This window comes from Peromyscus leucopus, chromosome 9 (genome assembly GCF_004664715.2).
Source record: "Peromyscus leucopus breed LL Stock chromosome 9, UCI_PerLeu_2.1, whole genome shotgun sequence".
In the NCBI taxonomy this organism is placed as follows: domain Eukaryota; kingdom Metazoa; phylum Chordata; class Mammalia; order Rodentia; family Cricetidae; genus Peromyscus; species Peromyscus leucopus.
In genome coordinates this window covers 14,275,006-14,287,821 of record NC_051070.1, presented here as the reverse complement: position 1 = coordinate 14,287,821, position 12,816 = coordinate 14,275,006, and the positions used below count along the sequence as shown (strand labels likewise).

Sequence of the window (12,816 nt, the reverse complement as noted above, 5' to 3'; positions counted from 1 at the left end):
TGTACTGAGCTTTTCGTTAGACCCTCGATTGTCAAGTGGATTGCAGTTAATTTGAGTCATAAGAAAAGAAGCAGGTACTTGTAAATGTGATATAAAATGTTTAATGGATTCCTGTAATGGAGTCAGGCTACAGATACTAAAGAAATAAGATTGAGAAGAACAAGAATTAAAGTAGACTGGCAGGTGATTTAACCTGCCTTTGGGGGCAAGGTGGCCTGCTTTCAGACAAATTATTTCAATACTGAGTACAAGATGTTTCTTTGATATGTGCTGCTTCAAAACACTTCAGAAACTTGAAAAATTAAAGTGTATTATAAGTGTGAAGATCTTTTTAATGATAATCCCATCCGAGAGTCTTATGCCTCTGAAACTCTTCTACTTGAGAAAAAATTGCTAAGAAATAAATTAAATAAAATGTATGCTTCAAAATTTGTTGACAATTTGTGCCTGAATATTTTGGTATTCGTATTTCTTTGAATTTTATCAAAACTATGAATTTGATAAGACCATTAAATTTAACACATTTTTGAAGAATTATATCATAGCAATTTGAGTCTGAATTTAGAAGACTACATGTGTTTATACGTTAGACCTGAATGATGGAATAGAAAATGCTTTTCAGACTGTCAGGAATAAGAGATTTAATCATACAATCAATCACAGACAGAGATACCTGACAGCAAAGGGGAAGATGATGAAATTTTGGTGACAAACTTGAAGTTCGAAATAAACCCGTGAGAACAGGTGGCTGTGCTCTGTGGCTTGCATGTATATATTTCTGTTTCAAGTCTTGGAAACCTCTGAGAACCCTTGCAGAGGTTTGAAACCACAAAGACCCATTAAGGAAACAGGCACTTCTGCCGGGAAAAGTGGTAAGTATACTTGAGTGAAAATATTTTTTGAAGTGAAGGTATCGTGGGGCACATTTGGTCCTGTCTTCTTTTAAAGAGAAATGTAGCATGCCTTGACCAGAGTCGCTGTCTACTTCGTCACTCTGGTTAAGAGTATCCACATTTTTCCCCTTCCTTTTTCTTTATTATGATGTTACCAGTAATAGGGAAAACCGGTATATTCCTTTCTCTCACATTCTTCAATTTTTATGGATTTTTTGTCCTCTGATAGTGATATTGAAAGTTTTTGCAGTACTGCAAAAATCATCTTTCCTGACCTCACATATTTTAAGGGCTTATTGGTAGTTCATTAAAATATTTAGTAACAGCAAAAGAACAATACGATTAAAATCACCTTGAGTAAATCATGAAAAATTAATATTACAAAAATGTAAATTTTAAGTGGAAAGTAAATCCATGGAATTAATGAAATTACAGAATATTCATTTGTAAAATTGAGACCAAATGGTCCGCAATCTCAAAATATGTGAGCAGTAAAATTAAAAGAATCATTTATTGGGCACAAAAGGGAAGGTTTTAGAAAATACAAAGGGACATTAATATAGAATGAAATGTGAAGAAAGTAGACATCAAACCTGTTTTAAGGAAAATACAAATATATTCAGAAACCCATGAAACTTCATTTCAATGAAGAACAAAGCTCCACTGTGGTGGGGAGCTCTTTTTCCTAAATATACTAAATAAATATACTAAATATACTAAATAAACTTTTAGAACACTTTCCCAGCTATTACTGGAGAAATTTAAGCTAGTGTATGTTGAAAAATACATCAAAAACATGAATTGTGAAGGTAGAATGATACTGTTTTTACAAATAGTAACAGTGATTAAGGAAATTTCAAATCTGGAAAGACGAACGTCTCCAGGAAAAAAATGTACAAAAATGTATTTCTTGTTTTTTTTCTTTTGTCCAAGACAGATAAACATAATTAGATGATATATAGAAGGTGATAGTAGTGTTATAATGGTAGATAATTATGTCATTTTATTTTCTGCTCATTAAATATGTTCTGGAAAATGAGTGGCAGTCATATTTCAGGAATAGAACTTGATATTTAGGATCTCATTTCAGTTGTACCGAATATGAAGAGAAAGATTGCTTATGCCTACTGAGATGTATATTGTAATTTAAAAGTAGAAATGATAGGCAATTAGAGTTTATTAGATTCTTCTTTTTCTATTAGGTAAGAAAGGAATTTAAGACTTGGAGTGCTGTGAAATGACATCCCATGAAATTTCATGTGCAGAAAGAGCTGTCTATGGACATATTGAGGAATTAGCAGGACAAGCCGAATGATGTGAAATAATTGTGTCACTAAAATGCATGACTGTATGTCTTTCTAAAGTTGTTCTTAACAACTGACAAAAGGTTCAAATGGCAAAACTGAATTGATTGAAGAAGAGTACAGATCTGAACAGAACAACATGGTGGTAAAATATTGTCAGGAAAATTGTAGATCATCAACTGTTAATTAGATAGGGAAGTGAGTATATTAATTAAAGGGACAAGTCATTGTAAAGGGCAGAAAGGTATTTATTCTTTGTAGCCTCTTCAGAAAGATGAATAAACAAAAAGATTTTAATGATACAAGTCCACCTTTGTAATAGCTTTGGGCTAAGGTAGAGGAAAGTTTGAGGCAAAGAGGCAACAATTTGTATACTTAAGCAGTTCTAGTCTAGGTGGTGTCAGGTAGATGTATGACTCAATTATAATTCTGTCATGTGGTCATTGTCACTGTCATCTCTTAAAAAGATAGCCTGTGTCTCAGGAGATGGCTGGTTTTGCCTTTAGGTACATCATCACCATTATAACTGCCCTCATCTGGACAGAGTTTTTCTGTCCTGATAGTTTGGTTAAGCTAATTCCTGAATCCATGGTGACTGCAATTTTGTGACAACGACTTCTCTCTGAGCTGTCAGCACTGAAGGAAAAGAGGATAAATTAGACTGATGTTTCTTGGGTGATTTACACGACTACATGCAGATATGAGCAGGTGATGTAAGGCAAAGAAGAGGGACTCAAACTGGAGGAAAAATTCAAGGATTTATCTGGTGTTTCGTTATTTTGTGGGCTCACATAAGAAGTCAAAGCATTTTTAGAAGAAACAACCTCTGATAAAGATTCAAGGTAAATAAATGAGAATGGTGCTTTCTGAACAATGCTTTGCTCTATGTGTGGCTGTTTTACTCCTATTAGCAAAATCCTTGTCACAGTCCATTTTCATTCTAGCACTTACAACAATTGTTTTTGAACTTGTGTATTTCTGTAATAGTCTATCTTATTTTCTTTTCATTCTTCAAATCTCAGCATTGGTATCACTATTTTCAGAGTCACTGTTCACTCATAAATCACACAAGTAGAATTTTCTTTTTTTATACTTAACATAAATTTGTTATATCAATATTCTTCAAAGATAAATAAATAAATTGTCCACTCATGATGAAAGAAAAAAATATGACCAATATCTTACCACTGAGTACTAAACTTAGGATAATCACAAGCTCTACTTGTATCAGAGAAATACAACAAAATTATAAACTCACTTAGGTTTAAGAATTATTGATATATTTATGGAATGGAAAATGGGATGCAAAATAATCACAGGCTATAAAGGTATTTTATAATATTACTGACTAGCCTTAGATTTTAAGTTCATTAATAGCAAGCAATTATTCTTTATTGTAGGATATTATTGTAAAAAGGATCTTAAAATTATAGCATTTGAAAGTATTTTCAATATATTCTAAAATTTTAAATATATTCTACTGTAGTGGGTAGCCATTCCAGCTTGGATCTGGAAGTTCCAACTCCCATTGAGACTCTGGCAACTGTCACACCTACGAGGCGGGGCCAGGGGAGGCGCCTGGAGACCTGAGAGATGGATGGGCCAGTGCTCTCTCTGTGTGCTCTCTCTGTGTGCTCTCTCTGTGCCGGGACACTGAACGGTGAAGATGGACTGTGCAGAGTTCCGGAGAACACCGCTGGACTGCGATACACCTTCCCCAGACCCTGCAAACTACCTATTACTTAATTTGTGAGCCTGCAACCTACCTATTACTTAATTTGTGAGTTATGCCATTAAATAAATATCCTTTTAACTACGTGGAGTGGCTAAAATACCAGCATCCCGGCCCAGAGAGCGCGCACAGAGAGAGCGCTGGCCCATCCAGCTCTCAGGTCTCCAGGCACCTTCCCTGGCCCCGCCTCGTAGGCGTGACAGTTGCCAGAGTCTCAATGGGGGTTGGAACTTGGCTACCCACTACATCCTACCCCTAATGTACTTTAACAAGGTGTAGAATTAAAGTTTGTCTTAGGTGTTTTATGACTTCAGAAATTAAAAACTGAGATTCATCCACCTCCTACTTTAATTTGCAGAAAAAAATCAATTACAATGTAAATGAATTACTGGAAATTTAAAAATTGTAATTGAAAGTAATCATATTAATTATTTTTCTATTTAGTCCTTAGCAGTAAAATAATATAAAATTTTGCAATCACAAAATCAGCTTTTTGCTCACAAAATATACATGTGCAAAAAGTGACATTTGAACTCATTTAGTCAAGCCATAGAATCATGTTAATGCAAGTTTAGCAAAAATGTAGATTATTGTATATGCCATTGTGTGTGGATCTGTGCCTTGTATATGTGCTTATTCAAGTGTGATTGTGCATATGCACATGTACATGCATGCATGCGGAGACTAAAGGTTAGGTGTCTTCCTCTATTGTTCTCTAATCTGTTCCTGAGACACATTCTCAGACTGAAGCTACAGCTCACCCTTTCAGCTACATTAGCTGACAGCGAGCATCAGGGATCTACTTACCTCAGCATCCATGCCCTCCGATGTGTAGTCCCTGCTTTCAAAAAGGTTGGAGTATCTGAATACAGGTCTACACCCTTGCACGCACATCACCTTACCAACTGATTCATCTCCCAGGTCTTTTAGTAACCTTCTGGAAAACTCAAATTTCTTAATTCAAGTTGACTACAACCTATATTTATAAAGGGTATTCTTTTCATATTTGTAAATCAGTAATTATTCTTGCTCTGTGGGCTACTGTTAGTAAAGGCTTCAATATTAGAATAATGATCATGTTTTACTATAGATATGGCAAACTTATTCAAACTGAAAGTTTCAATTAATAAAAAATGAAAAATTCTATTGTTATACTGAAATCATGGACTTTCTCTAAAATCGACCACATACTTGGCCACAAAGCAAATCTCAACAGATAAAAAACAATTGGAATAAGCTCCTGTGTTCTATCAGACCACCATGGTTTAAAGTTAGATTTCAACAAAAACAAAAACTACAGAAAACCTACAATCTCATGGAAACTGAATAATGCTCACCTGAATCACCAATGGGTTATGGAAGAAATAAAGAAAGAAATTAAAGACTTCCTAGAGATCAACGAAAATGAAGACACCACATACCCAAACATATGGAACACAATGAAAGCAGTGCTAAGAGGGAAACTCATAGCACTAAATGCCCACATAAAGAAGTTGGAGAAATCTCACACTAGTGACTTAACAGCACACCTGAAAGCTCTAGAACAAGAAGAAGCAAAGTCTCCCAGGAAGAATAGACGCCAGGAAATTATCAAAGTGAGAGGTAAAATTAATAAAATAGAAACTAAGAGAACAATACAAAAAAATTAATGAAACAAAGAGTTGGTTCTTTGAGAAAATCAACAAGATAGACAAGCCCTTATCCAAACTAACCAAAAGACAAAGAGAGAGAATCCAAATCAACAAAATCAGAAATGAAAAGGGGGACGTAACAACAGACATTAGGGAAATCCAGAGAATTATCAGGTCATATTTCAAAAAACTCTACTTCACAACACTGGAAAACCTAAAAGAAATGGACAAATTTCTGGATAGGTACCACATACCTAAGTTAAATCAAGACCAGATAAACTATTTAAATAGTCCAATAACCCCTAAGGAAATAGAAACAGTCATTAAAAGTCTCCCAACCAATAAAAGCCCAAGACCAGATGGTTTAAGCACAGATTTCTACCAGATCTTCAAAGAAGAGTTAATACCAATACTCTCTAAATTGTTCCACATAATAGAAACAGAAGGGATATTACCAAACTCCTTCTATGAGGCTACAATAACCCTGATTCCCAAACCAAACAAGGATACAACAAAGAAAGAGAACTACAGACCGATCTCCCTCATGAACATTGATGCAAAAATACTCAATAAAATACTGGCAAACAGACTCCAAGAACACATCAGAAGAATTATCCACCATGATCAAGTAGGCTTCATCACAGCGATGCAAGGGTGGTTCAACATACGAAAGTCCGTCAATGTAATGCACCATATAAACAAAGTCAATGAAAAAAAAAAAAACAAAACACATGAACATCTCACTAGATGCAGAAAAGGCATTTGACAAAATCCAACACCCCTTCATGATAAAAGTCTTGGAGCAATCAAAAATACAGGAAACATACCTAAACATAATAAAGGCAATTTACAGCAAGCCAACAGCCAACATCAAATTAAATGGAGAGAAACTCAATGCAATTCCACTAAAATCAGGAATGAGGCAAGGCTGTCCACTCTCCCCATACTTATTCAATATAGTACTTGAAGTTCTAGCCAGAGCAATAAGACAACATAAGGAGATTAAGGGGATACAAATTGGAAAGGAAGAAGTCAAGCTTTCCCTGTTTGCAGATGACATGATAGTATACTTGAGTGACCCCAAAGATGCCACCCAAGAACTGATAAAGCTTATAAACACCTTCAGCAACATAGCAGGATACAAAGATCAACTCAAAAAAATCAGTAGCCCTCCTCTATACAATGGACAAAGAAGCTGAGAAGGAAATCAGAGATGCATCACCCTTTACAATAGCCATAAATGACATAAAATACCTTGGGGTAACACTAACCAAGCAAGTGAAGCACCTATGTGATAAGAACTTTAAGTCCCTGAAAAAAGAAATTGAAGAAGATGTCAGAAAATGGAAAGATCTCCCATGCTCATGGATAGACAGGACCAAAATAGTAAAAATGGCAATTTTACCAAAAGCAATCTACAGATTCAATGAAATCCCCATCAAAATACCAACACAATTCTTCACAGACCTGGAAAGACTAATACTCAACTTCATATGGAAAAACAAAATCTTAGGATAGCCAAAAGAATCCTGTACAATAAAACAACCACTGGAGGTATCACGATCCCTGACTTCAAACTCTACTATAGAGCTACAGTAATAAAAACAGCTAGGTATTGGCATAAAAACAGACATGTGGACCAATGGAATCAAATTGAAGACCCTGACATTAACCTGCACACCTATAAACATATAATTTTTGACAATGAAGCCAAAATTGTACAATGGAAAAAAGAAAGCATCTTCAACAAATGGTGCTGGTATAACTGGATATCAACATATAGAAGGCTGCAAATAGATCCATATCTGTCACCGTGCACAAAACTTAAGTCCAAGTGGATCAAGGACCTCAATATAAATCCAGCTACTCTGAACCTGCTAGAAGAGAAAGTAGGAAGTAGTCTTGAACACATTGGCATAGGAGATCACTTCCTAAATATAACACCAGTAGCACAGACATTGAGAGAAACAATCAATCAATGGGACCTCTTGAAACTGAGAAGCTTTTGTAGAGCAAAGGATACGGTCAACAAGGCAAAGCAACAGTCTACAGAATGGGAAAAGATCTTCACCAACCCCACAGGTGACAGAGGACTGATATCCAGAATATATAAGGAACTCAAGAAATTAGACATCAAAGCGACCAACAGTCCAATTGAGAAATGGGCTTTAGATCTAAACAGAGAATTCTCAACAGAGGAAACTCAAATGGCTGAAAGACATTAAGGAATTGCTCAACATCCCTAATCATCAGGGAAATGCAAATCAAAACAACTCTGAGATACCACCTTATGCCTGTCAGAATGGCTAAGACCAAAAGCACTGAAGACACTTTATGCTGGAGAGGATGTGGAACTAGGGGAACTCTCCTCCACTGCGAGTGGGAATGCAAGTTTGTACAACCACTTTGGAAATCAATATGGTGCTTTTTTAAAAAATTGAGCATCAATCTCCCCCAAGATCCAGCTATACCACTACTGGGCATATACCCAAGAAATGCTCAATCATACCACAAGAGCACTTGCTCAGCTATGTTCATATCAGCATTGTTTGTAGTAGCCAAAACCTGGAAACAACCTAGATGCCCTTCAATTGAAGAATGGATAAATAAATTGTGGCACATATACACAATGGAATACTACTCAGCAGAGAAGAACAATGACATCATGAGGTTTGCAGGCAAATGGATGGATCTAGAAAAAAATCATCTTGAGTGAGGTAACCCAGACTCAGAAAGACAAATATGGTATGTACTCACTCATAGGAGGATACTAGATGTGGAACAAGGATGACTGGACTGCCACTCACATCACCAGTGAGGCTACCTGGAAAACAGGACCCCAAGAAAGGCAGGAGGATCCCCCAATGACGGAGAAATGGCTGAGATCTACATGAACAATCTGGACATGAGTGGGAGCAATGAAGGGCGAGGGTCGAGGGAAAGAGAGTGGGAGATCCCAGCTGGATCAAGAACAGAGAGGGAGAACAAGGAATATGAGACCATGGTAAATGAAGACCATATGAGAAAAGAAAGAAACAAAGAGCTAAAGAGGCCCACAGAAATCCACAAAGATACCCCCACAACAGATGGCTGGCAATGGTCGAGAGACAGCTGGGACTAACCTTCTCTGGTGATGGGATGGTCAAACACCCTAATAGTTGTGCCAGAAACCCCATCCAAGGACTGAGGAATCTGGATGCAGACATCCACGGCTAGGCCCCAGGTGGAGCACAGGGAGTCTAATTATTGAGAAAGAGGAGGGTTTATATGAGCGTGAATTGTTGAAACCAAGGTTGGATAAAGCACAGGGACAAATAGCCAAACGAATGGAAACACATGAACTGTGAACCAAAGGCTGAGGGGCTCCCAACTGGATCAGGCCCTCTGAATAGATGAGACAGTTGACTCGCTTGTTCTGTTTGGGAGGCATCCTGGCAGTGGTACCAGGTCTTGGGCTCATTGCATGAGTTAGCTGTTTGAAACCTGGGACTTAGCAGGGACGCTTGGCTCAATCTGGGAGGAGGGGAGTGGACCTGCCTGGACTGAGTCTATCAGGTCGATCTCAGTCCTCAGGGGGAGGCTTTGCCCTGGAAGAGGTGGGAATGGGGGGTGGGCTTGGGGGGGAAGTAGAGGAGGCGGGAAGGGGGAGAACAAGTGAATCTGTGGCTTTTATGTAGAACTGAATGCATTGTAAAATAAAATAAAATAAAAAGTCTATTGTTATACCTAAATCATAAATCTTTAGAAGAGAGTTTAGTTCTGCTATAAAAAATGTACAAATATTCAATTATATGAAGAGAAATAAAAGATGGCAAAAGAAAATTGCAGTAATATGTAGATGAATTTAATCTTCAATTCACTCAGAGACCCAAGAAGGAAATAATATTACCTAGTAAAAGAGGAAGTCCAAAAAATGTTAGTTGACAGAAACAGCCAGCTGCCTGGACAGTCACCCTAGTTTTCTCTGCAACTTTGGGGCATCATCTTCAGGCTTGAACAAGGAAGATCTCCTGAAAGGTCTCTGATGATACCATGGCCTAGTTGATCCAACATCCAGAAAGGCTTCAAGGCAACTGGCTCAGACAGTGCAGCCTCACAGACTATTACAATCAGAACTTGACCGTAATTCTTAATTTTCTCAGGATCACCATAAGAATACATTACCCTGTATAAGTAGAAAGTAGCCTTGAAAACTATGCCCACATTCCCAAAAATGGATTATGGACGTTTGCCTTTGTTTAGATTGTTGGTTACAAATTGTTATTGGTCATAGTCAATATCTTTATAAAGGAAGAAAGTGGGATATGATATAGAAATATAGGATATAGATATGATAGGATAAAAGGGTAGATTGTTGAGCCTATTTTTAAAGAGCAAATTGTTTAAAATGTTTTACATAGGTATAGATTTTAGTTTATTGATACCAATTTAAAGTTAATTTTGTTATGCTGTATGTATATTTCTACTCTTATTTAAGTTATTATGTTTTTGCAACTCATTTAAATTGTAATGGATAATTAAGAAATAGAGATTAATAATTAGTCTTCTATGATCTGTGGTGGTATTCTAATTGTACTGAAATGTGATTTTGATTGTATGTTAATAAATAAAGTTGCCCGGGGCTCAGAGCTATTAGAGCCATAGACAGAGTGTGGCGGTGGTGGCACACACCTTTAATCCCATAGATCTCTGTGTGTTCAGGGATACAGCCAGCATTGGAGACATATGCCTTTAAGACCTAGGGGGCTGTACATTCAGACAGTGGCGAGGCAGTCATGTGTTTGGGTTTACAACCAATGAGAAGGCAGAACAACATACTATAAAAAAAAACGAACAGACAGGATATAGCTCTCTTTCGGGAAGCTGGGACACCGCAGGCGGAAGGGTGAGATTTTAGCTCTGAGCTCTGACCTCTCGGGTTTCTCTTTTACATTGTTTCTATGTTTCTTATTTAATAAGACAGTTGGTTACATCAACAATGATCATCAAACTTTTAGACATGTTATGTTTTCTAGTTATACATAGATATAATTTAATTACATAGGCAATCTTCAAACACTTCAAAGACCTACAGAATATGGCATTTAAAATGTTTAAAAAATTTAGACTTTCTGGACAGTGAGACATGTCTGCTCCTGGCAGCACCAGATTTACTTCAGAGAGGAGGATGGGCATCAAAGACACTCTATATAGAGTTTATCTTCTTCTTGGCAAAAATAGCCACTTGGGCAAGAAACTGTTCTTGTTGGGACTGCTTGATTGACTGGACATGCAGGACCCATAGGAAGGTGACCACTGACCTTTGCTTGGCAAAAGGGTTCTTCAGGTACCTGCTTCAGAGAAGAAACTGCCAGACATTCTACAGGGCACAGATAAATGTGACTAAGAGACTCTAGACCTGTGGGCTGAAGATAGATGCCTCAACTTTACAGAGGAAATTTGGATTACTGTCCAGGCTGCTAGCTGTCTCTGTCTACTCTCGCAAGATTCCCAATAGTTGCTTGTGTCCTTCTCCCATTTCTCAGGTAATATTATTTTCTTCTGAGGTCTTTGATGTAGTTGAAGACTAGATAGTTATAATTTCCTAGTTATGATAAAAGATAAGTTAGATATGAAACCTTAGACTCAGAAATAAAGAATATATAGAATATCTTCTTTAATTTTGCCAAATACAAATAGAGTAGATACTACAAATAGACTAGATATTGTAACTATGATTGTTGCTTGATCATTGTTTTGTTACACATAATTTTACTATGTTAAAGTTAAAACCTCCTTTTTGAAAAAAGAAAAGGGGAAGTGTCTTTCTGTATGCTGTGAATGTGTTGCTCGGATTGATTGATAAATAAAATGCTGATTGGCCAGTAGACAGGCAGGAAGTATAGTATAGGCGGGATAAGCAGAGAAGAGAACTTTGGGAAGTAGAAGGCTGAGTCAGGAGAACTGTCAGCTGCCTCTTCCATGAGAAGTAAGATGTTAAGATACCGGTAAGCCACAAGTCACTTGGCAACTTAAAGATTAATAGAAATGGTTTAATTTAAGATGTAAGAACTAGATAGCAATAAGCCTGCCATGGCCATAAAGTTTATAAGTAATATAAGTTTCTGTGTGTTTGTTTGGGTCTGAGTGATTGTGGGTCCCAGGAAGACTGGAGAAAACTCCAACTACACCACCTGTCCCTAAAAGCCTCTGGGACTTAAACATCTTCATGTGTTCTTTGTTGTTGTTGTTTTACATTTCAGAGATAATTATTTTATTTGCCTTTTGGATAAAATTTATTTGCCAGGAAGGATGATCCCATCATACATCTGCTGAACCAGCCCATTGCCTCCTCTTTGCTGATTCTGTGCTTGGCTCCACTGCAACCTCTCCTGCGCTTCTTATCTGTGATGATGAAAGCTGACCTACCCAGCACCACATAGAAGTGGTGGTAGCACACGCCATAAGTCCCAGCCCTTGGGAGGCAGAGGCAGGTGGACCTTTGTGAGTTCGAGGCCAGCCTGGCCTACAGAGCGAGATCCAAAAAAGGCACAAAACTACACAGAGTAACCATGTCTTGAAAAACCAAAAAAGAAAAAAAAAAAAAGGAGTCCAGGCTGTAGATCCCAATGCTTGGATCATATTTGATGCCCAGATCAATGTGTTCTTGAATCCCAAAGCCAAAGTTTCTAGTATCTGAGAAGTTATTTTTCCATAACTCATACTCCTGTACCTTCAGGCTTTCCTCTAGAATCTCTTCTGCCTTGGCTCCATGGACAGTGCAGTGAACAGCAATCTTCTGATTTCTCCAGATGCCAAAGTACCTGAGAGTGTATCTAGCTTTGGAAAATACAAGTGTCTGGCTTGTGAGCTGCTCCAACACTTCGGCTGTCTGTTGCTTTCCCCAACACAGATATTGAGGCAGAGATTGCAGATGTGAAGTTCCTGCATGGGTTACCCCTTTTCGCCTTGATCTTGCATCATGTTGAAGAAAAAGGAAGAGAGACTCTTCATAGGTTCATAACCATGAATTCTGCAGAAAGCATTTCCTTTAATGTTAGTAACTTGTAAATACCTCTCTGCCAAAACTCTTTTGGGAGTATCACATGAGTGATAATGACAAGAACAAAAATACTCTTAGTCAATGTTGGGTTTGATTCTCTGAGGTTGGTTATGTTCTTTTATCCTCATCACTTTATTCTATGCTGATTTACTATACATTGTATGCATTTTAAGAATGGGAAGTTCCTTTCCTTGAAGCTTTAGGGAACTCAAAC

General features: G+C 37.4%; 1 pseudogene; it reads right to left on the bottom strand.

Annotated features, from left to right (window-relative positions):
* Positions 1-11,835: 11,835 nt before the first annotated feature.
* Positions 11,836-12,523, bottom strand: LOC114694136 (annotated as a pseudogene).
* Positions 12,524-12,816: the final 293 nt, after the last annotated feature.